We start from the raw sequence: 23,721 nt of genomic DNA, 5'->3' as shown, positions 1-23,721 counted from the left end.
GCAGACTGTAGGCAGCTGTAGACTGTTGGCGGCAAGGTGCGAAAGAATTCCTCGTGTGCTTGCTGCACAACAAAAGGGCAGAGGGTGAGTGGCCTTTGTGACGTCACCCTCATTCTTCGACAATCAGATTGGTCGCAGGTAGCTGGAAGCAGGTCACAGGTCAAGTGCAGTGCCAGTATAGGTCACGCTTTCGCACACTCATGGCCTTGCAAATCAGATAATAGAAGGGGAAATCCTTTTGTCCCCTCGGTCCCTCCACCCTTATTCCCTGTGTCCCTCCACTGCAGAATCTGGGGGGGATATACCCCCTATGTCCCCCACACTTCCTCCACCCATGGGCACCACACTGCTGTTCTTTGTGTTGACACAAGTGACCATAAAGGCAAGTGGAACTGCACAAAGCAGCTCCATACACTAATGAGCACTTAAAAGTACTGGACACATGAGGAACCCATAAGTTTAGCTGAATTTAGGTATGCTTTTACAATTGTCATACAGGAGTGTAAAGCATTCCCCACACCCCGGGCTGGTATTCATGCCACAGTCTATTTGCAGGCAGAGAGTTTGTTGAAAGGAAGTGCGGAAATTGGTGTCCAGTCAGTCCAAGTGACTCTATTAACAAGGAGTGCTTTCTACACCATTCAAAACCTTTAACACATCTTCCTACATCTATTTTTGTCAGAAAGCTATGGTTGGCCAATGCCATTGTCAAGTCTTCTGCTATCTACACAAACGGGCACCCGCTCTTCCTATACCACAGACTACAACACCTTTCAAAGATGGCCACCTTTTGAATTCCTTTCAAGCTTCACAGGCTACCCATGACCAGATGGTGGTCTCTCCTTTACTCACATCTTTGGAAAGACGCTTTGATCATATAAGCAGAACTACAAATATACAGAAACTAACCTCTGCTGACCCTCCCTCCCTACAAGAGGAATTCATTGGTGGAACTTCATTTTCCATATAGGAAGCAACCTTAAAGAAAAGTCGAGAAAGATTTGTAAGATCTGAGATGGCTTGGAATTTACACATTCAAGGCCTTGCTCTTCCCCAACAGATGATGACGGATCACACCACACAGCAGGACCTTGGTCCTGTCCTGTACTGACCAGGTATGGACTGTTCAATACTCAGAATCACACCCACCCTTGAAGTGGAACCAAGGGGCATATTTATACCTTGTTTGTGTCGAATTAGCATCATTTTATTTACCTGTCTAGCTTCAAAATATTGGAGTTAAAGTCATTTTTTGGATGCGTGAAACCACCTTGAGTCAGTGAGATGCATGGTAGGTGTCCCATCCAAAAAAATGACTCAAAGCCCCTAGCACCTTATTTATCATCCCATGCAAAAATGGTGCACAGAGGGATGGAGGGTGGCCCTAAATAATGGCACTAAGCCTGCTAAGTGCCATTATTTAACGTCTGGGTCAGGGCAGGCGTTAGTGGACCTGTGGACCCATTTCCATGGTCAAACACCATAGAAAAAGCCCACACGTGCCCACCCCTAGCCCCAGGAACACCCCCACCCACAACAGAGGGACACCACAGGATGGGGGGATCCCATCCCAGGTAGGTAGAGTTAGTAGAGGTAAGTATTCAAAAAAATGTTTAAAGTGCCATTGGGGGCCCTGAACTGGGCCCTCCTACATGGCACTGGGTGCAATGGCCAGGCCCAGAGGACCCTTGTCCCCTGTGTTGGGCATGACTCGTGTCTTTTATAAGACAGGAGTCATGTGGTATGGATGGCTTTGCGTCAGGTAATGACGCTAGGCTGGTTAAAGGCATTTTTTTTGTCTCTAACCAGCTTAGTGTCATTTTTTGGTGCAAAACCCCCTTCCCCCATACCACCCCCCGAACCCCCCCACCCAGCTAACATAATTTTCCCAGACGTTAGCCCACCTTTTACACCGGCTTGGGGGATTCCATAAATTTGGCACCCAGCTGGCGCTCTGAAATGATGCAAGCCGGCACTATACTTTTTGACGCAAAACTGCGTTTGCACAGCTTTGTGTCACAAAGTATAAATATGGGCCTTAATCTCTTATATGGACAGTAAGCATGATCACATGTCTAGCAATCTCTCACTTTCCTTTGCACCACTCCAGGCGTACATGCAGCTATATATTTGCAGCAACATAAGAGCAGCCGCTGGCAATCCCGCACAATACCAAAATGCTTCCTACAGAGGCCACACTTTTATCCTGTTACCTTTTACAACCCAACATCTCATAAATGTAAGCATTCCGTCACATTCCTTTTTGCTCCACTACAGGTCCAGTATGCATGTTTGGCAAAAAATGAACAGCTTTAAATGTATTACAGGTAAGTCATTGACCACACTTGTGCTTAAAATGTTGCTTTTCTCCAAAACTGAACTCAATATAGTTTTATACTATGGTGCAAAGACAAGCAGGCCGTTTCCTGTGTGAGATTTGTACTCAGGGAATACTCTCCAGTGCAAATATCTATGTGCAGAGAATCAACAATGTATTAATGTTAATTTAGAGCTGCGCTTGCATCAACATTCGGCACAATAATCTTTTTGCATGCAAAAGTTGAATGATGCTGCCATTTGCGTTTCGTGAGTACCTCTGCTAAAGCTTTTTAAATCTAAGGTAGAAGATGTGTGTTAAAATAAAAACATTGACATAAATATTGTTGCAGGAGAGGCAGTGCCCCTCAGAATGCTCTGCCCGGAAAAGCAATGCCCACAAACACTGGCAGTGTACCATAAAATGTATGTAGACTTTTCACACCATGCATGGCAATGGGATGTCAAGAATGTAGGAAGAATGATGTAGTGCATGCTAGTGACTATGTTACAGGCTCAGCAAAAGAATACCTTGTAAGATGAGCGACTGCGCACTCCACTTGTCAGGGTGAACACCAAAGTAACAAAAAAATTAACCTGAGGTCAACCCTCTGGTAGTGAAGGCACAGAGCAGACAGCTTTAACTTAGGGCAATGTGTAAAGTAATTATGCAGTAACAAAACAGTAATAAAGTCAAAATGTATAATAATAAAAATCACAAACCAATTTAGAAAAAATATAGTAAAGCTCAATAAGCAAAATAACACCAAAATGACAAAAATCCAAAAAGAGAAACCAGAGAGATTAAATTTTAAGTTTTAAGTAGAAATAGGACCAAAAAAGCACAAAGCGCCAATGATAGCCAATTGTCTTAGTAGACTCGGACCTAGGCCCAATTTGAGGTCAACCTCAATGGAGCATGGGTCAGATAAACCAACCAGGTTCAACCTGGTCATAGGTTTTACTGTCTGACTTTGTCCGTTAAGTACCAATCCACCACAGGAGTACACTTCTAAGGCCCCCAGGACCTCAGGGGAGGCACACAGAGACTCACAGGGTGTCAGGCAGAGGCTAACAGCAGGGCCTATTACAGGTCCAGTTGTCACTGGTCAGCTGGGTACTTCCAGGAAAAGGCCTTTTGCAGCTTGTTGTTTCCTTGTAGTCACACAGGAAGTCAGTTAACTGACCCTTAAAGTGCTTTTCTTTGTCCTGGGTACAAGAGGGAGCACGTTCAGTCCTGCAGTGCTCCTCTCAGCTCACAGACAGCAGGTTCAATCCTCTTCTGATTTTCTGCTGGTTCAGACTGTGTTCTGAAGTGAGTATGAAGTAATTGAAGAGGGCGTGGTAAGTAGCAAATATTGTTTTATTTTATTCGTGGATCATCGAAGCCACGGTCTCCAGACGCGACCGGGCGCGGCTGCTCTCTCGAACCGTCCTTCGCCCGAATGTCCACGCGCCCCCGTCTGCCACTTAGCGACAGCACGGAAGCCTGCTCGCAAGGCAGCAATGCTGCTCGCGGATACTAGGTACAACATTGAGTTATTGTTTTTTTTTTTTTTTTTTAATATCACCCCCCAAAAGAAAAAAAACAACAGAACATCTACAAATACTACATCAACATTACAAATGCAAACAACCACGTATTAAGCATACAGATAACCATTATCATTGACAAAGTTTTCGTAGTAATTACAAATTGCCTCATTGACACAGTTTCCAAGGCAATTTTCTTACTCTATTGCTTCTACGCACAACCGGTCCGTCACCACCACTTGCATTCAAATCCGACTGTTTTATCAATACACCCCCACCTTCATTCGGGTACGATTGCTTTACTAAATCACACATGCTCACGCCCTGAGGATCCCATTTCCCTTTCAGTTTGACAACCTTGGATTTGTTCCACCACTTATTGCCCTGAACCCTTATAGCATTGCACAAAACCAGTTCAACCCTAACAGGTTCAGAAAATTTAGCATTGCCTTTCTTAACAAAAGTAGGCAGCTTTACAGCAACCCAATCACCTTCTGCAATAGGTGACACTTTAGGCCCTTTCTTACTGTCAAAGTACCTCTTTTGTGTAAACTGGTTGTGTTTCACATTAACCTTGATAAAATCAGTACAATCTCCAACCAACATTTGTTCAAAAAACTTGGACATCCACCCGGGTTTAATTTGAGTATTAGGCTTTCTCCCTTTCAAAGCTTCAAACGGAGATACCCCCGTGGTGGAATGAGGAGTTGTTCTATAAAACCAAAGCATTGCCTGAACAGACGCCTGCACATCACACCCACTCTTCAACACCCACCTGATACAGTCTCCCAAGACACGGTTGAATCTCTCTACCAAACCATTAGTTTGGGACTGATAAAGGGAACATCTCAAATGTTTAACTGCACCTTGCTTCAAGAATGCTTTGAACTCTTCAGACACAAATTGAACCCCATTATCTGAAATGACTTCCCTGGAAAACCCTCATTCATAAACACTTCCCTTAAGAAAGTCACAAGAGACTTGGCATTGGGCTCCTGTACAAATTTGACGTAAGGCCATTTCGAAAAATAATCCACCACTACGTATGCATACCGTAGCTTGGAATTGAGAGAATGAAAGGGTCCAACCATATCAACCCCCAATTTGTGCCAGGGACCTCCAGGACAACCAATAGGCATAAGGGGTGGTGTCACAGGCTTCAAACTCTTGTCAGAGTTGGAGCAAACAGCACAATTCCTTACTAATTGTTCCATTTCACTGTCCATGCGAGGCCACCAAAAACTGTCTCTTACTCGTCTTTTGGTCAAAGTGGCCCCCAAATGACCTTCATGTGCTTTCTTCAGTAATTAACTCCTCAACACCTCCTGAGGAATGAGTTTGTCATTCCTCAACAGAATGCCCTCCTCAATTGTTAGCTCATCAGAAACTTTCCAAAATGGCTGAACTGCCATCGATAAATCCTTCTCAAAAGGCCAACCCTCAACTAAAAACCTCATAACTGCGCACAGGTCATTGTCCTCAATCAACTTCTCCTTCCACTCTGACTCAGAACACACACATGATCAATCTCGACTCCTGCAATCATACAACATTAGTCGTCCACAATTTCATCGGACGTCGGGCTAATTTGACTGGGAAATCTCGACAGATAATCAGCTCTTAAATTCCTCCCCCCAGGTATATGCATGACTTCGAAATCATACTACATCAACCTCGCAACCAATCTGGCAATCCTGGGCGCACCTGTTTTGTCGTTGGTCCCCTTCAAGATTGAAACTAAGGGCTTATGATCTGTTTTCAACACAAAATGCCTCCCCCACACATAACTCTTGAATTTTTCAATGGCCCAAACACAGGCCAACAGCTCTTTTTCGATGACAGAATAATGCACTTCTGGCGATCTTAATACTCTAGATGCAAAACCAATAGTGTTTTCAACACTATCAATCATTTGAGTCAACACCGCCCCCAGTCCAATATTGCTAGCATCAACAGTTATACAGCATTGGAATCGTTGATCATACGGCTTCAGCACTTTGCCTTGCGTCAACTGGACTTTAATATCCTCAAACGCTTTCTCACATTTTGAACACCACTCAAAACATATGCTTTCTTTCAATAGATTGGACAGGATTCTCACCCGACTAGCATACTCCGGAATAAACCGAGAGTAAAACTCACACATGCCTAAAAACGCTTTCACACCAGCCTTGTCAGTGGGTGGGGGAGCCGCTTTGATAGCTTCAACCAAACCGGGTTTCGGGCTAACGCCCTCCTGACTTATCACATGACACAAGTACTCAACCGATGACTTCATGAAATGGCACTTTTCTCTTCTAAGAACAATGCCATGGGTCATACATTTCTGCAGTACTTGTCTTAAAATCCTGTTATGCACCAGCAAGTGCGTGGATAAGTACGTCATCCTGCAAAACCACCACGTTGGAAATCCCCTTTAACAGCGAACACATGATTCTTTGAAACACCGAGGCTGCAGCTGCCAGCCCAAACGGCATGCAGCAGAATTGAAAAACACCAAAGGGCGACACAAATGCTGTTAATTACCTAGACTCCGGATCAAGTTCCACCTGATGATAAGCACTAGCTAAATCTAACTTCGTAAAGATCTTCGCACCTTTGATGGTGGACAACATTTCATTGATATTAGGTAGGGGATGTGAGTCCACCCAAATTTCTCTGTTGAGTGCTCTCAAGTCCAAGCAAGTTCTCAATTCCCCATTCTTTTTCCTAGCTACTACTAACGGAGAAAGCCACAAAGAGGATTCAATTGGTTCAATGATCCCTTTGTTTTGTAAACTTTCCAGTTCCTTTTCCAAATCTTCTCTCACACTAAAGGGAACAGACCTAATTTTATGTTTGACTGGAGCAGCATTCATTTTCACTTTTATTTCATGTTTAAAACCTTTCAACTTCCCCACTTCACCTGAAAAACCTTTAGGGAATTCATTGAGAAGGCCTTCAATCTCCTCCGTTTCTCTAAGCACTGCAACCTGTTCAGACGTACCTGGCCGCAACACCATTCCAAACAAACCCTGATGGAACCAGCCTAAAATGTTCAGACCACTTGCCGCTACATAGATCTTCCCATGTATGCGTCTCCCCCTAAACTCAAGAATGTCCTAAAAAAAAACCTTGACGTTCAATCTTCCTCCGTTCATAGGACACTGGAGCCCTGTCTGGCGGCTCAAGAGCACGCTCTCCCCAAGTATGCTTGAACAATTCTAGGGTAATCATGGTAATCCTAGCCCCTGAGTCTACTAGCAAACGCAATGACTTTTCTCCTACTCTTCTGCATGCATAGGGATCCACACAATTATCCGGATTACCAGACTTAACCGCTTCATCGTCAACAACTAAAACCATATCCTGAACCTCTTCCATGAGGTGCTCCACCGCTTCTTCATTGTCTTCCATAACCGTCATGACAGACTCTAGTTTTCCACCTTGACAAACTTTGGCAAAATGCCCCACCTTGCCACAACTCCTGCATTGGACATTCAATGCCGGGCAGCTCCTAAATCCTTTTTGATGCATCATGTTACCACATCTAAAACAAACATTTCTTTGTTTGAAAAAAACATTGGAATTGGCAAGCTTATTGTTTTTCTGTCCACTTGGTTTGACCACAGTCCTTTTGTCATCTTTGTTGATGACAACGTTAACTCTGCTAGTCGTCGCCAATTCTATTTCCTTGGAGGACTTGATGGAAGATTCAATGCTCTTTGCAATTTTTATTGTCTCCACCAACGTTGGATTGTCCAGCGATAACAACTTCTGTCTGATAGATTTATCTGTCCCTTGACAAATAAATTGGTCTCTGATAAGTTGATCACCCAGTGCACCAAACTGGCATTCCACAGCTAGAAGGCGCAATGCCGAAATATAGGTGTCTACATCTTCACCAGAGCGTTGTTCTCTTTTAAAAATCTTGTGCCTAGCCACCACCAAACTAGGAGGTGCATCAAACCTGTTGCTCATTTTCTTCACCGCAATCTCATAGTCATCCATTTTACCAACATCCAATTGCAAGTCTGGAAGGTGCTTGAAAATAGCCCTCCCTTCGAAACCAATGGAATGCAGAAGAAGAAATTTTTTCCATTCTGGCCTGTACCGTGATGCTCCAATCGCACATAAATACGTTTCAAAAGCATCATACCAATGCATTCCAACTTATTGGTGGTTCGCCAGGGCTCTCTAGAAATGGCGGTGGGGGCAGAACCGATTACATGATGCAACAACGCAAACCGAATAAGAACAAAAAAAACAAAAATACATTTTTAGGAAAAATAAAAAATAAAAAAATGAAATCTCTAACGCAGAAAAAGAAAAAGAGCGTTCTTTGCTGCTACAATTTTAGTTTGTACTACCAAAACTATGTGTAGGCCAACGAGTCTTACATGCTACTCACAGGTTGCCCAGTTTAAAGAATAGCGCCTTGAATCTGTTCCTCGTTGTCTGACCACATGCACTGTGCAATCTAGAGTATTGTCCGTAAAGTGAAAAAGAAACTACAGAATTGAGCACCTGTAGAGCAAAACCATACCTCGGTTTCTTTTGTAGCTTATCGTTCTCTTTAGCTTGCTTTCAGGTGATTTTTACATCAGGTGGAAGTAACACCGGAGAACAAAATCGTGGTGTGAAGAGGACGAGGTATACGTTGTTCCTGCTTGACCAGAGAGGACACTCTCTGCTACTCCTGGGCTGCTGCGTGGGCTCTCTGCGCCTGGAGACCACGACCCTCGTCGCCAAATGAAGTAATTGAAGAGGGCGTGGTAAGTAGCAAATATTGTTTTATTTTATTCGTGGATCATCGAAGCCACGGTCTCCAGATGCGACCGGGCGCGGCTGCTCTCTCCAACCGTCCTCCGCCCGAATGTCCGCGCGCCCCCGTCTGCCGCTTAGTGACAGCACGGAAGCCTGGTCGCGAGGCAGCAACACTGCTTGCGGATACCAGGTACAACAGAGTACCTAGGGGTGCCAAATTTATGCTTTGAACTAGCTTAAGGGATGGGGTGACTTCTGGGCACGCCCTAACTAATGGGGTAAAGGTTCCAGGTGCCAACTCTGCCTACTTTTTTCAGTAGTTCCTATTTGCAGAGTTTCAAAATTCCAAGTGTCAGGGCCTTTTCAAGATAGTGAAGTCTTCGGCCACACTCAACTTGGGCTCCTAGGGGTGGTGTGTAGGGGGGAAGTATACTATGGTAAAACTACTGTTCTTCCACATCTAACACTAAAATCAAATCTTAGTCAGCCACTGTACTCACAACAGCAGACAGAAGTCTAGTAAGACAAAAGCAGGGTCTTTCAGCAACCAGACAGCCGATTCATAAGAATTGTCTTGGTATCCTGTTCTCTCCCTTTCAAGTGCACCCCAAGTGGTGCATGCAGCTCAACTGAACTGTCGAGCAGGATTTGACGCTGTGTGTTGAATGGAGGCCCACAGCCCCACCCTGCATATTGTGTTGAACTTAGAGGAGTCATTTCTGTCAATTTGTGTCAGACTATTGTTTGCTCCTGGGGGCATTGCACACCTGTTTCACAATTTTTCAAGGCTAATCACTAGCTGGGAGAAACTGGGGAGCCAATGCAAAGTTCCCTCCAGAAACCTCAGGCAGGGATAATGTAACTTTCTGTAAGTTACTTATTCTTAATATTTATAAAAAATCCTCTTTACCATTTAATTGGATTTTCTATTAAAATATAGCTGGTCTCAATACAGATACAGTATTAGTATTTAATGGTGCGTCCCAGTGTTTCTCTATGAGCCAGCCAGCCTTCCTACAGTGAAAATAGCTTGTGGGTGCTGGTCATCATAAGGGCATGTTAATATATCTTTTGACATGTCCTAGTTTTCAATTCAACTTCCTCCAAAAGGCATGCTAGGAAGATTACAAGAACTCGTACTCAGGAGCCATGTGCAATTCTGTTATCAAACAGGAGCTTTCTAACAGAGCTGAGCACATGTTGTGCCAATAAACTCAAGGGTGCAAAGAGAAGAAAATAAACACAAAATGTACGCTTTCATGAGGTATCCTGCCGTATGATGGACCTTAGCTAGCAAAAGGGTGTGAATGCCCGCTGGGTGGAAATTGTACCTGTTGTGTCACCGTTTACCACGCGAACAACCCAGCCAACTACCCTAAACATGCCAGACGACCGAAAGACTGTAAGAATGAGCCACAGGCCCAAAGCAAAGGTCCTGTCCTCTGAATACCAAAGCTTGGGTCCAATTATGAGTGGCTCAGACACAGGAGTTACCAGGCCAATCGGAGTGATAAATCTTGTGTGTTTCACGTAGAAATTCTGATTGCTGGAAGCAACCTACTACATCCCTGTGTGAAACTCCAGGGAAAAGCATGAGTGAACTGGCAAGGAAATAACAATTCCCAGATTTTATTCTCCAAAATCTTGCAATCCTCCTTACAAACCTGCAAATTGCGGTGTCAGCTACAAGCAAGCAGGGACAAAGGGGTCTTTCTTTTCCAGTAATATTTGCAGGTCCTAGTCGATCTGAGCTGATCGGGTGGGCAGTTAGTCCCTCCTAAGCAATAACTGGTAACCGTGCCTAAGCCAATGTGCAACTTGAATAATGCCACTGCACACACTCAGGATGGGTAGCCTGATGAGCTACCAGTTCGGCATCTCTGTCAGCCACCCATGCCCTGCGCTGGTGAAGCTCTTTTGGGCAGGTTACAAGTAATTCAAGGAAGAGACCACTGTCGTGGATGGATGCAGTAGTTCAGCCATCAGCAAGTATCAAGAGTGAGGGACTTGCCTGGGTAAGGCAGAAGTATACTTCCTTTAGCCCTGTATGCCACTTTTCAAATGGCGTTGGACGTCAAGTTTGGGGATGCTTACACAATGGAAATAAAGAACAAGTTACTTACCTCTGGTAACACCTTATCTGGTAGTGACTCTATCTAGCCACAGATTCCTTACCTTAGAATTATCCCCAGGAGTCAGACTGCATCTGGATATTTTTTTTAAGTAGTACCCCCGCGTCAGTAGGTGGTGTTGTTCAGCTCTGGATGGCATCATTGGCATCGCCCATGCTGAAAGCAATGTCCACAGTGCCTATATAGCCGCCACCCAGGTGTACTGACGTCGATTTCTTTTTGCGACTTTACACTCAAGGAGCGTGGATCCACGAAGAACACCAACTACTGGTGTGGAGAACTAGGGCCCTTAAAGCTTAAAGGGAAGCAGCCCTGTCCCTAGAAATCTGTTTGCAGAGTGGGGAGGGTGGGTCAGTAAGGAATCTGCAGCTAGAGTCTCTTCCAGATAAGGTGTTACCGAAGGTAATTAACTTGTACATCTGAGACGTCTAGTTGCACATTCATTACCTTTAAATAGATACCAAAAAAATACCCTCCCAGGAGGTCGGTCTGTAGACAAATTTCACACAAGGAAGTCCTACAGAACCGAACGGAAAAAAAATGCCCATCCAAGCAGACCTGACCGTGCAGGCAGTAGTGTTTTGTAAACATGTGCGACGAGGCCCACGTTGCTGCCCAGTAGATGTCCAGAACTGGAATGCCGCATGCTAATGCAGTGCTTGCAGCTTTCGCTCTGGTAGAATGAGCTTGTAAACCCTCAGGGGGTTGGTTTTTGGCCAATGCTTAGCAGATTTTTATACAAGGCCATCTGGAGATGGTCTGCTTCTGCATGACCTGTCCTTTCTTTGCTCCAGCATAACCCACGAAGACAGCGTGGCTAATTTGGACAGTTCCAGAGACACCCGACAGATGGAAACTTTACAGGCAGTCTTGACTGCCGAGGTGACCCACCATCTGGTGTCCCTGCTCCATAAGGCCCTTAAGCATTACAGAGTGGGGGTCACCCCCAAAGCCTGCCAGGCATGGGGGGAGGAGCTTGTGGCCCCCCTGACGGATGGAGAGTGGCAAATGGCCTGTATGCTTATGAAAAGGGTTTCATGCAACACCAGGTTGAAGTTGACACACTTTAATTACGTTCATCGTAAGTACTTGACTCCTGTCCAACTCAGTAGACTGTACAGGGGCGGGAATGCAAACTACCTGAGGAGTGGGGTAGATAGTGTCTCCTTCTTGCACTTGGTGTGGACATTTCCTGCAGTACGTGCTTAATGGACAGCAGCAATCTTTCCACTGGGGACAGTGACTGATATCACCCTGAAGGACCCGATGCATTGTCTTCTGGGGATCATACAGCAGTCTAGAGGGACGGAAATGAATTGGAATGTTTTGCAGTTGGCTCTGGTCCTTGTTAAAAGACACGTGGCAATGGGGTGGTAGGGTGACAGAACCCCCTCAGTTGCAACAGAATGGGAGCTAGCAGAGGAAATACATATGAAGGGCAATAGAAGAGAAGATAAATTGCAAGAGGACCTTGAGATCTGGACATCCTTGATGGCAGTGTTTCAGGATACAAAAGGGGAGGGGAGACCCCGAGGTACCAATGACGCTCACAAGAATCCCCAGCTGGCACACCTAGACATTAACCTGGGGGTGGGTGAGGAATAGAATGACTGGGTGAGCTTAAACAAAGGGGCACCTGAGTGCAGGATCAATGGGCAGAATGCATGGCCCTGACAGCAGTCCCTGGTATTTCCATGAGTACTGGAAAAAATGCACAATGAGTTACACTCGTTGAGGGGAAATGGTGGGGCTTTGATTTGCCACTGAATATTAGATCACCAGGCTAGTGAACACTGGTTTATACTGCTTTTGGGATGCGATTGTATGTACCTATGAAAATGATCAATAAAAATATATTTTAAAAAAATAGTCTGATTCTCAAGAGTCCACTCTGGCTCTGTTCTAAAGTAAAAAGTGCTCCAGTGCTGATGAGTTATCCAAACTGCCGTCTCAAACTCCCTTATTTATAGTCGATTTCCAGACAGCAAATATGATTTAGAGTTTAAGTCTTTGATGTTCATGTTGAGGGTCTGATTCTTTTGAAGTGCTTACTACTCTGTCCTCTTGAAAGCAGTATGTTATAGCAGGAGTGACTCCAAACCTGATAGCCCCTCAACACAGGCAATGGGAGTGACTCAAGTTCACACCCGGATTTCAGCAACAGTGATATGTACATAAAAAGGTTTGCCAAGGGGCCCAGTCATACTCTTTATGATTCTCTTATCAGCCCCATCTTCTTCCTGAGGTGTACACAGGCCACTTCCATGTGACCTGTCACTGAATCAAAGACCACCCTTTGCAGTGCATAGGGGAAACCTGTCCCTCCCCTCTCCATTGTGTGTCCCACCCAGCTTACAGGAATGCAGCAACACCCAAATCGTCTGGGGGGATTCCTCTGTCTCCTCTACTAAAGTTTCAGCATGAAAGCCTATGTCTCCCAAAGTGGGATCTAGGGTCCTCTATGCATTGTATCATTTGCAGGCCCAAATACACCAAGTACAAAGGCAAAAGCAAACCCCAAATTAACATATTCTCAACCTGTGGTAGCTTCACCTCGGGGATGTGTTGCTCCGCAAAGGTGATGGGTCGGTTTGGCTGGTATGCACCTCAGGCCCACTTCCAAGGGTCCAGGACTGGGGTGTCACCATTTGGCTGGGTAGACTCAGAGAGGGCAGAGTCCAGGTGCAGAAGCAAAGTTGTTGGAAGTCTGTTATGTCCCTGAGACTGCAGATCAGGAGGCCAGCCAGCTTGCCCTTACCGTCAGTCTTGGTTCTGGGTTCAGGAAAGATGTAGGTCCAGTCCTTCTCACCCAGGTAAGAGGTCAGCAGGCAGAAGGTCAGTAAAGCAGAGCAGGAGTACAGAAGTGCACAGTCCAGCAGAGTGGCAGTCCTTCAGCAGCATAGCAGTCCTTCCTCCTGGCAGATTAGCCACGGGTCCAGAAGTGTACTGAAGTGGTGTTGTCTGAGGTCCATCTTTTTTACCCTGGTGCCCTGGTTCTGGAAAGTGGTAGAGGCTTCTAGAGAGTCGCTTTGAAGTGCACAGAATCCCCTGCCTTCTCTGCCCTGGCTCCAAGCTGACTGGAGTGACTATGCAGGGTTGTTAGGCATTTTGTGTGTCAACAGGACACAGCCAATTCAAGTGTAAGTGCGGTGTTGTGTCAAGCTTCTCCCTCCTATCCTGCCTGGGATGGTGTACCAATTCACACCTACGCTCTCATTGTGTGTTGCTGGCTAGGGGGAATACACAAATCCCAACTGCCAACTACACTCAGTCATGTGACCAGAGAGGCTGCAGGCACCCAATGGCTAAGGCAAGAAAATGCCAACTTTCTGAAAGTGGCATTTTCAGAATTGCAATTTAAAACCCAACTTCACCATAAGTTAGGATTTTAAATTGTGATTCCAAAGGCACCAAACATGATCCGTTCATATCTTCCCATTTAGAAATTGCACTTAAACTTACAAAATTTAATAAGGCAACTAGAATGTTATCCTATGGGAGAGCTAGGCCTTGCAGTAGTGAAAAAAAGAAATGTAAGAGCTTTTCACTACCAGGACATGTAAAACTAAAAAGTACATGTCCTACTTTTTAAATACATTGCATTACCCTAGGGGTGTCTAATGTAAATTAAAAGGAAGGTTTAGACCTGGCAAAACTGAGTTGGCAGTTTAAATGGCACACTTGGACTTTACAGTGGCAGGTCTGAAGCATGCTTTAAAGGGGCTACATGAGTCAGTGGAATAAGCAGTGCTACAGGCCCACAAGTAGCATTTAATTTACAGGCCCTGGGCACACATAGTGCAATGTACTTGAAATTTATATGTAAATTAAATATGGCAATTTGCCAATATTAACATCTTTAGAGAGAGAGGAAGCACTTTAGCACTGGTTAGCAATGGTAAAGTGCACAGAGTCCTAATACCAGCAAAAACGAGATCAGAAAAAGTGGAGAAGGAACCTACAAAACAAAGAATGGTGCTTTCTCCTTTAAGAGCCCACCAAAATCCCCTGTAATTCCCAATTCAAATTCTTCCAGTTCTCACTGCAACACAGAACTTATTTCACAACACTCAAGGTACACAAAATCTTCCCTCTGGCACCCTCAGGATGCCCCATGTGTCAAACTGACCTGGCAGACCTAGTGCACATGCTTTGGTTGTGCGCTTCTTTGCAAGCTTATTGGACAGAATGCGTACTACTCTAGCAGACATGGTGAACCCCCCCCCCCCAATGGAACTCAATGGAACACTGCCTGATGAGTTGGTACCCATGCCTGAAAACCTGTAAAACCCTGCCTTGTTTTGTGGATCTTGCACTATTGTTAGCCAAGTGGCAGATTACTATGCGATGGAAATCCCCCCGGGCTCACTTAGCGACTAGTTGGCACAAGGAAGTCCTACATTGGGGCACAACTGAGGGACATGCCTTACACAGGGAAGAATATCACAGACTCTGGAAGCAACTTATAGCCATGGAGTGGGACGCCCTTCTAGAAAGATTTAGGCCCTGGGTGGATGGGGCCTAGGCGTCATTCTGGGTTGAGCCAGGACTTTCTGATACACTTCCCGGATTACCCCTGGCAAACCATTGGGACCACACACACATAGGCAAGACAAGTTACTCACTTGGTGAGACCAAGATTCCCTGCAGTCTCCTTGCCGGACCTTCTCCCCTCCTGTCTTCTCATGGCCCTCCTAGGCAACATCACAGTACGGCCCATTGCATCACACAGAAGACTATTTGGGGTTAGGGAGGCGGGGGTATGATTGTTGTTACCTTTTAGATATGCTGAGGATCTACATATTCTGTGTACAGAAGTCACATATACACTAAATATCGGTATTTGAATATATGTCTCTGTACCAATGTGCTATATTCTTCTACGCATCGATCACTGGGACGGCATAGTTTGTATCTCCGGCGATCTGTGATAATCACTGTGAATATTGATAACTTGCCAATGTATAGTTCTTTTTGTTTTTTGGTAACTCAATAAAATGTGTTTAAAGAAAAAGTGGAGGAGGAAGTCAAAAAGTTGGGAGGAAGACCACCTCAAGGCTGACAGGTCTACCACTTATTTGAAAATAAAGATTATTTTACAGGAATACTTTGGATCACTCCTAATAGGTGCTGGTTTGCACAATGTGCCTGCTTACTTAGTGAGACCGATGGTAACCCAGATCTACTTGTTATAAATATGATAGCCTTATCCCGGAAGGACCTGCCCCAGCCTTCCTGGGGTCAGCCAACCATCCTAGTACGCTTCTCCATCTACCACTGGCACAGAAAGTTCACTTTCACCACACGTGACAGCCAACCCTGCATGTGCTGTACTAGTCTTCTTAGGGTTTCTGCCATCCAAATAAAACACGTCACCCTTAAGATTCATGACATTACCAAGAATGATGGCTAATCTTGCTAGCCCCAAGTGTTTTAAATGGCTCTACTTTGCACATTTCCAAACGTTTGCCCATAGCTGCCATGTTTCCCAGATCCATGTGTGACCTGCTGCTCCAATCTAGGTTTTTTCCTTTGAATTTTGGGACATGTAGTCCTGTTTTATGATGTAATAAATTAAATTATAAGTTCCAGAATTCAAAGGGAAAACCTGGACTGGCGCAGCACATCACGAATGGACCTGGGAAACTTGGCAAGGTTGTTTGCCTCAATTTGACTATGAAGTGATCTATAAGCCACATCACTTTTCACTAATGATATCGACCAGTTGTGCTTTAGAAAGTGGTCACTTTCCCAATTTGCAAAACAAACAAGCATTTGCAATGCAACGGGTCTCGCATTTGCTCACATTAGAGCTATTAGCGTTGTAAACTCCTAAGCAGTCTTTTCTTGCCACATAAACTATTAATGAAAAGTAAAACAGTTTCACATATGGTCGTCATGAACGTGAAGGAAACACAGAAAAGGAAATAGAAGTTCGCTCGCCATTAAACTTATAGGCAAAAGTTCAATTATCCATGTTACCAGCAAAAGTGCAATTATCCATGTAACAGGGTCGATGTCATGCAAAGCGTCCGATTTCTGCCCAGTGAGATTGCGCTGTGCAGGAAATGAAAAGATAAAGTAGTCCAAAAACCAGCTGAAAACACAGAGCCTCGTATGTTTTCAGTAGTTTATCGGTGCAGCCTCGTATGTTTTCAGTAGTTTATCGGTGCGCTCCAGAAGGGCTAAACACCGGAAAAAGCGTGACTTATGCATACCTTTCACAAATGGAATCAATCGATTTTAAGGCAAGCCTCGAACTAATGAAAGTGACGGGCTTGGTTAGAAGCCCACTTACGCGCACTCGACCCTAAAAATGGTGTGCAAAAGCCCCTATGTAAGGTGCCCTGTGCATTATATACAGTTCCGACGTGACCATACTGGCTGCTGATATTTTATATTTCGTCACTCATCCAAAATCGTCACCATGCAAACAATCCCTGCATACTGCCGAAGGTGCACACAGTACTGTACAACTATCACACTCATTTTTGTGTCATAAGGTTGACACATATGCCAATATTTCACTGTCCTGGGCATTAAAGGGACCCCGGCAGTACATCCGGGATGTGAATATAATGGGTATTTTATCATCCACTGATACTGAGGGCCTAAGAAAAGGAGGCGATTATCATTAATTTGGTAGTTGGGTCAAAGGTACAAACACCATCACCAGCCTAAGTGCAATCTCCTCTCTGGGAGCCTGAGGCCGGCTAAGAGTTAAGCACCAGTGGAACAGGAAAGTCACAATTAGTTGCTTTTAAGACAGCTTAGCCACCACATTTTGACTGGCTACAAATGCTGAACCTCATAGATGGATAACCTTACGTTATCAATGTTTCCACAGTGCAGTCTCGCATGATCAATACGCCAGCCGTGCCTGAGTGGAATTCCTATGTGATAAAAGCACGCACTTTCGTGTAAAGAGGGGGAGCTGCACCCCTCCACTGATGTCAGAATTCACGCTAGCACTAGATTATCTCCAGATTCTTCACCTTTCTGTCAGAAGAGGGACCTGGAGAGATAAATGACAAGTTGGTGGAACGTGGGGATTATACTTCAAAGGGTTATGAGGCTCGGCGAATAGTCCAGTTTATAATCCGCACGTGAATAGAAGTGTAGTCCGGGCATTTACAAGCAATGGGAAATGTACAGTTCGCCACTACAGTTCATGGAGGGAAATTCCCAACAGTAGCCCGAAAGAAAATAGTCAAGGGCAGCCTTGACCCGGAAGCAATCCAGCCCGAGTTTACATTTCCCAACAGCGTATCTACATGATGAATTTGCATGTCAGTAGGCAAATGTAAATACATGAGCTCATGTTTTACTCACTTGTTATACAGAAGTACGGTGTTTTTTCAACGTGCACTGATTTTTAGGGTCGAGCATGTGTTGCATGCGCTCGCGCATGCGTATCGCAGCGAGACGCTTTAGTATTTAGAAAAGGGCTCGGAGCCCTGTCAACTTCACGTCAGTGTTTTTTATTGGTTCGTGGGCTTGCCTAATAAAATCTGCTTGCTTTCATTAGTCGAAGGCACGCATCCGTCATGCCTTTTCCGGTGGCTAGCCCTCCTCGAGCGCAGCGACCAAGTACAGAAAACATGCGAGGCTCGCTGTTTTCCATCACGCTCGTGGACTTCTTTTTCTCGAATTTACGAGCGCGATCTCGCTTGGCAGAAGTCAAGCGCTTTACATAGTTAATTTCACTTTTTTCGGGTTATGTACATAAATTCACTTTTGGCCGATAGGTGAAAAGTCGGGTTAGGAGTTTACAACGCGATCAGCTCTAACATGAGCAAACGCGAGACCCGTTGCATTGTAAATGCTTGTTTTTCATGAAGCCCTCATTCCAGAAGGAATGCACGATCCTTGGGATCAGGGGACACCGCTGACACAAGAGGACGAAAAGTGACAATCATTGATTTCAGATACGGACAATGCACTTCAAAACATGGTCTCTCTCCCCTGCAATGATCTGCATGCACATTGGCTATCCTTGGATTCCACCAAGTTATCATAAGAGACTATCGGGCGCACAGCGATGAGAATCAGTTACATCCCTGTAACATGCAGACTCTAAACATGTGAATGTTGAAAAGTAAGAACAACAATGGATGCGGGCAACTGAGAAGGATGGATAATCTCATCAAGAAACCTGCTGCTGTCTGGCGAGCTAATTTAAGATTTCGGAAAGAGGAAACAGGTGCTGGTAATGTCATTGCATCCTGTTCAAAGTCTATCACGACCACCAACCAGATCATGGATAATCCCATTGGAAAGACTGGCACAGAGGAACACGATAAATCAAACCGGGCAGGCGGTCAGCACCGTAGAATTGTAAAAACTACTCGAGCCAGAGTCTAGTTGCAGGAGGTAATATTCCGAAGAACTGCACCAGAGAAGCAGAGATCTAATCAAGTTAGTCGTACAGGTTGGAGAGTCCCAGGACAGGTTAAAAGATGCAAAGCTAATGGGTTCAGAAATGTATATATGTATATACATGATGGATTTACGCTAAAGATTCTTATCCAAGAACATGGTGGTGCGTCCACCTGGGTTTCTTGATTCACAGATAGTTGTTGCTGCATTCACCAATGCTGTTGATTTTTTTTAATTATTTGACGAAGGCATACAAAATGCAAGCATTGGCAAAGCCAGTAGTTCTCACTATATTTAATTACTGGCTTTTCCATTTTTTGCCAATGCTGTGCAGCATCAGTACAGACAAACATTGGCAAAGCCAATAGGTCTCGCCTGTACAAAGCTATTGGCTTTGGCAATGTGTTTTCCCATGTTGTGCACCAGTGTGGCTGCTGTTCAGCATGGCTAAAAGTTAGAAAAGTGGAATGTCAGAGTGGAGTCAGGGAGTAGAGTGGATTTGTTGGCATGTCGCAGAGTGGAGTAGGAGGAGTAGGGTGTCTCAGAGTTGACCAGAGGGGAGTGGAGTTCAGTGGTTCAGTGTCACGGAGTGGGGTGGAGTGGGTTGGAGTGGATTGAGGTAATGGGGTGGATTGGATTGGGGTAGAGTGGGGTGGATGAGTGAAGTGGGGTGGATGAGTGAAGTGGGGTGGATTGGTTTGGAGTGGGGTAGACTTGAATGAGGTGAGGTGGACGGGATGGCCTTGGATTCGAGTGGGTGGATTAGATTGACTTGGGGTGGGTGGTTTGGATTGGAGTGATAGGGCTGGGGTGGAGTGGATTGGATCAGAATGGGGTGGAGTGAGGTGGATTAGATTGAACTGGAGTAGGGTGGATTGGATTGGATTGGAGTGGGTTGGGGTGGATTGGACTGGGTTGGCTGGATGGATTGGAGTGGGGTGGACTGAACTGGGATTGGGTGGGTGGATTGGATTAGGATAGAGTGAGTGGATAAGAGTAGAGTGTGGTGGACTGGAGTGAGTGGGGTGGATTGGAGTGGGGTGGATTGGATTTCAATGCAGTGGATTGGGGTGTAGTCGGCTGCAGTGGGATGATGGGATTGGATTGGGGTGGGGTTGGGTGGATTGGATTGGGGTGGGGTGTGTTGGATTGGATTGCGTGGGCTGGAGGGGGTGGTTTGCATTGAGGTGGGTGGATTGGAGTTCTCTGGGTGGATTGATTGGAGTGGGGTGGACTGAAATGGGATGGGCTGGATTGGGGAGGGGTGGATTGGAGTAGGGTAGGATTGAGTTGCAGTGGACTGAACTAGGATTGGGGTGGGGTGGATTAGGGTAGAGCATAGAATGAATGACCTGTTGCTGGCTGTTGTGATCACATCAGGACAATGTTGTCATATCACCAACATCTGTAAAATGAATATCCATAGGTAACAGTAAGTAGAGGATATAAGTGGGTAATGCCAGCATGCCAATGCCACACGGAATACACCAATAGTAATAGAAATGTGAAGTTGCACTGTCTCACCTGTGTGTCAATGGAAGTACTGACGTATCGCCAATGTTCTGTTGTCCACATCCTCATCCTCTGCCTCCTCATCCTCACTGTCCTCAGGGTCCACTGCTGCCACAGGGACATCTCCAGTCTCCTCCTCCTGCAGAAAAGGTACATGGCGTCTGAGGGCCAGGTTTTGCAACATGCAGCATGCCACTACTATTTGGCAGACCTTCTTGGGTGAGTAGCACAGGTTTCCACCTGTCAGATGGAGGCACCTCACCCTGGCCTTCAGGAGGCCAAAGATCCTCTCAATGATCCTTCTGGTTCGTCCATGTGCCTCATTATAACGTTCTTCTGCCCTTGTCCTGGCATTCCTAACAGGGGTCAGCAGCCATGATAGATTTGGGTAAATAGAGTCATCTGCAAATATTGAGGGACAACATTTAGCCACACACTATCCTATATGGCCAACAGCATAGGCATACACCAACATATACTGGGTGGGAACCAAGGCTCACCTATTAGCCACACCCTGTGCCTCTGTAGTTGGGACATCATATTTGGGATGCTGCTATTCCTTAGGACAAAGGCGTCATGCACCGACCCAGGATACTTAGCATTGATGCGGGAGATGTACTGGTCTGCCAGGCACACCATCTGCACATTCATGGAGTGGAAATTCTTAGGATTCCTGAACACCTGTTCATTTTGCCGGGGGGGGGGGGAACACAAATGCAATATGTGTTCCGTCAATCGACCTAATTATATTGGGGATATGTCCCATTGCATAAAACCCTGCCTTCACAGTGGCCAAATCCTCCACCTGGGGGAAAGCAATGTAGCTACACATGTGTTTTATCAGGGCAGACAAGACTCTTGCCAGCTCTATTGAGAACATTCGCTGTGACATTCCTGCTGCCAAGCCCACTGTCACTTGGAAAGAACCAGTTGCCAGCAAATGGAGCACTGATAGAACTTGCACAAGAGGGGGGATCCCAGTGGGATGACGGATAGCTGAGATCAGGTCAGGTTCCAAATAGGCACACAGCTCTGTGATTGTGGCCCTGTCCAGTCTATAGGTGAGTATAATGTGCCTGTCCTTCAGTGTAGCCAAGTCCACCAGGGGTCTGTACACGGGGGTATGTCTCCATCTCCTATTCATCCGTAGCAGTGGGTATCTAAGGGACACAAGAGGCTGTTAAATTTTGAACAACTACACCACAACAGCAGTCCACATCGTGCATTTGTGTTTTTGAAACAGTGCAATTTAAAAGTATGTGCCTATATATCCTGTGATGCAGGAATAATCGATAGGCCTGTTCACCCCCCCTGAAATGGCGACTGCCTGTCCTGTGTGGAGGGACAGGTGGAAGTGAGGTAAAGCCGCCGACGTTGGCCACCGTGGCGGTAGGCGGTCGTGAAACGCTGTGCAATTCATCATTTGTTTATATTGTGCCCTATATGGTACAGTGGCCAATGGGCATCTACGCCGTCGGTGACGGTAAAGGGCCCCAGCCTTCACTTCAGAGGAGTTGGAGCGACTGGTGGATGGGGTCCTACCCCAGTATGGATTGCTGTACGGGCCTCCAGACCAACAGGTGAGTACACTGTGGGCACAATGCATATGGCATGAATGCATGGAGTTGTGTGTGAAGGCATTGTGTAAGGGGATTGGTGGATGTCCTTTTGGCGGTGTACATGGTGTGAGCTGGGCTATGTGTGTGCTAATGGTGATTCAAACGGGTATGGTGGGTCATTTGTGTGACAGGCTGGACTGTTTGTCTAATGATGTTCTCCTGTTTGTATTGCCTCTGCAGGTCAGCGCCCATCAAAAGAAGGGAATATGGCGTGCCATCACCAAGGACGTGCGTACCTTGGGGGTCTATGGCAGGTGGAGCACCCACTGTCAGAAATGGTGGGAGGACCTGAGACGCTGGGCACGAAAGACCGCGGAGGCCCAGCTGGGGATGGCCTCCCAAAGAGGTCGGACCCTGACCCCCCTGATGGCCCGCATGCTGGTGGTGGCCTACCCTGGGCTGGATGGGCGCTTGAGGGAATCACAACAGCCACAAGGGGGTGAGTACAGTGGCTATCATTTCAACTTACGGCTGGTGGGGTGGTATCTGGGTGGTGGTTGAGTGTCCTTGGCTGCCCCTAGGCCAGGCCAGACATAGCAGCGTAGGTCCTCTGGAGGCTAAGGGTTTGAATGGAAAATACTTCTTACCTAGCTTGGTAGTATTCACTTCTGGGCAGGGCTGTGTGGGTCCCAGGTGTGCTGCAGTTGCTGGTGTGTGCCCATCCTGATGCCTTGGTGACTAGCCATTTCACTGGTAGTGCAATGCATTGGGCGTAGGCCTGTTCCCTGTGTGTGAGGGAGCTGTGTATGCCAGCGGTGGTGTTGGTGCAGTCACTGACCCAGTGTATCCTTTGTCTCTCTCCCCCCTTTCTTGTTTTGTCATCCTGTCCCTATGTGCATTAGCATCATCTGGTGGAGGAGCAGAGGCACAGGCGACAGAGGGAGCTGCATCCCACAGGACCCAGGAGGCAGAGTCCACCGACTGTGATGCTATTAATTGTGTTTGACCAATGACTTTGTGTTTCACCACTGCGCATATTAGTTGCTCAATGTTCACCAGTAGCACATTATATGTTTTGTTCAGTTTAGCTGCCTATTGGCTTTGACATGGCATTAGCCATTACATTCTGTATTCAGTTCAGCTGCCTATTGGCTTTGACATGACATTAGACATTACATTTGATATTTAGGTTAGCTACCTATTGGCGTTGACATGGCATTAGCCATTACATTTGATATTCAGTTTAGCTGCCTATTGGCTTTAACGTGGAGTTAGACATTGCAGTTGAGACATTGCGAGGTCTTCACCTGTGTTTTTCCAAGCTGCGTTTTTCCACAAGATGGACCAAGCTGTTTTCTTCACACCAGACCTTAGCTGATAAGAGCACGTAGATTTTGTGTTTACCTCGCAATCCAGTCTGAGAACGAGGAGCTCAGGAGAATTGGCCCCTCTCCAAGGTTACTCGGCTCTCACACTGAGTTTGCTTTTAAGGATGACTCTGGGCTACAGAGAGTTAGATTTGAATCTGCTTGACTTCAGACGGG

Source organism: Pleurodeles waltl, chromosome 3_2 (genome assembly GCF_031143425.1).
Source record: "Pleurodeles waltl isolate 20211129_DDA chromosome 3_2, aPleWal1.hap1.20221129, whole genome shotgun sequence".
NCBI classification, from domain to species: domain Eukaryota; kingdom Metazoa; phylum Chordata; class Amphibia; order Caudata; family Salamandridae; genus Pleurodeles; species Pleurodeles waltl.
Note: the sequence above shows the minus strand (reverse complement) of the source record.